The 2643-nt window shown below is 34.2% G+C and overlaps 1 pseudogene; it reads left to right on the forward strand.

The window, feature by feature from the left end:
- Positions 1 to 2643, forward strand: part of LOC128249350 (probable cyclin-dependent serine/threonine-protein kinase DDB_G0292550) — a 79795-nt pseudogene that overhangs the window by 44379 nt on the left and 32773 nt on the right.

Raw genomic sequence — 2643 nt, forward strand, 5'->3', positions numbered from 1 at the left:
TATATATATATATATATATATATATATGTATATATATGAATATATATATGCACATATATATGTATATATATATATATATATATATACACATATGAGTATATATACAATAAGAGTAAGAGAGAAAATGAGAGAAAGAGAAAAATAAATATGCATTGATGCACATAAAAAACACCCACCCACACAAACACAAAAACATCCATACATATACACACACGCGCGTGCAATGCACACACAAAAGTATAAATTATTGGGAAAAGTTGTAGAATTCTTGCCGTTATTACTTCCATTTTCGCAGATACACACACTGGTATTTACAACACACACCCATACACAATGATACACACACACACATAGACATGCCGATTCAGAACACTGATACTCACGCACACACACACGCAACACACAGGCGCACACACACACACACACACATGTATAATAGATGGAGAACATAAAACAAGAGAAATCTGTTGATTCCTTGTTAGATATGTAACGTTTCTTAAGAATTCAATAATTTTGGATGTGGTCGATATGTGCCAAAATAATGCATGCCGACTGTGACTGTTCTCGAGGAAAAGTAAGAGTTTTTGCTTAAGAACAGATCTTCACATCCTTGCAAAAACTAACACACACAAACACACACACACACAAAGAGTGTCACGTGTTCTATGTTCTTATGCAAATACGTTTTTAATAATATTTTTATATGAGAAAATGTATTTGGATATGGGTATACGAGCGAGTAAGTGTATGTTTATTTGAGAAAGAACGTGTTTATGTGTGTGTGTGTGTTTGTGTGTGTGCGTAAATATATATATAGATGTGTGTATGTATAATTATATGTGTGTTTATACCACTGGGTGGTATGGGTATATATATATGTGTATGTGTGTGTGTGTGTGAGTGTGTGTGTGTGTATACTTGGGTTTATAGATATGTAAATCATATATTTACACACACACACACATATACAAATACACAAGCGCTCTCAACTTTTGGTACAAATGCTCTTTATTTTTAATTGTTGTATTCCTGATAGCTTCCCCAAGAGTTCCCCATAGGTGTTTGATCGGATTTAGATCGGGACTTTGAGCTGGCCAGTCCATGGGAACAATACCCTATGTCACAAACCATTGACGAGTATTCTTTGCTGTATGAACCGGAGCGTAGTCCTGTTGAAAGATAATACTGTTTCTTGACAGTCTTGGATGCAATTGATGGCTTTAAAACATCCACTAACATAGAAACATAGGTAGCTGAATTCATCCTTCCCTGACATAAAAATATTTCTCCGGGTTCTGAGGCAGGCATGCCGGTCCACACCCTGATAGAACCACCCCCATGTTTTCTGGTTGATACCAGACATTCAGCCTTAAATTATTCCCCACCTCTGCGACGCACGAAAGTTGCACCAGATGTACCGAAAACCTGAGTAAAAACATGAAAAATAATATTAGCTTTATGTTGGATACTTTTTATATATTTTGACCAACAAACCAGTTACATTAAATTTATATGTTGATTGGATACATGTACTATCTTACCTGATAATTACTTTCATTAGACCGTATGACTTTCGACCATTGCTCACTGGTCCAATTTGAGTGGTTTTTGGCCCACTGAAGACGTTTTGTCCATATTCGCTTCAGAAACTCATGGCTTCTTTCTGGCTTTGCAGCCTTTCAGACCGTATTCTACAAGCCTTCTTCTAACAGTTCTGGTTGATATTTGTGAAGTACTTGCCTCATTGAAGTCAACATAGAGCTCCGACTATGTTTTTCTCCTGTTTCTGAGCAACTGATGGGTGATGGATCTGTCATCATGAGGTGATGTAACCTTTTTTCATTTTATTCTTTGTATTGTCTTCACATCTTTTGTCTCTCTGAAGCGCTTGAGAGTCGTTCGCACACCACATCGAGAACATTTCATCTTCTGAGCAATTTGCTTTTGAGACATTCCGTCTTCCCGAGGAGATACGATTAGACCTCGCTCACACTCACTCAGCTCCCTTGTTTTATATCTAACTCCAACGCCAGTTGTTTTTACTCTTTCCCCTTCTATAGTTGGTTCAGCAAGTCTTTCCCAGTAAAGCTACATTAGTTGAGTTTGAAGCATGCTGGTATTTTTACGTACATACTTTCGATCTTGTTCTCGTAAGCATGTTTATTATTATTATTTCATCACATTATAGTAATATGAGTATTGGTTTCAAATTTTGGCACAAGGCCAGCAATTTTTGGAGGAGGAGCTAAGGCTTGATTACATACATCTCAAAAGGCAAAGTCAACCTCAGTGGAATTTGAACTCAGAAGGTAAACAGGGGCAGAATGCCGCTGAGTATTTTGCCCGGTGTGCTAACGATACTGCCAAATCGCCGCCTTAATAATAATAATAAGAAGAACAGCAATAATAATAATGAAAATAAAAATAATAATAATAATGAAGACGATAATAATAATAATAATAATAATAATAATAGTAATAATAATAATAATAATAATATTAATAACAATAACAATAATAATAATAATAAAGATAATAATAACAATAATAATAATAATAATAATAATAATAATAGTAATAATAATAATAACAATAACAATAATAATAATAATAATAAAGATAAAGATAATAATAATAATAATA

This window comes from Octopus bimaculoides, chromosome 14 (assembly GCF_001194135.2).
Source record: "Octopus bimaculoides isolate UCB-OBI-ISO-001 chromosome 14, ASM119413v2, whole genome shotgun sequence".
Lineage (NCBI taxonomy): Eukaryota > Metazoa > Mollusca > Cephalopoda > Octopoda > Octopodidae > Octopus > Octopus bimaculoides.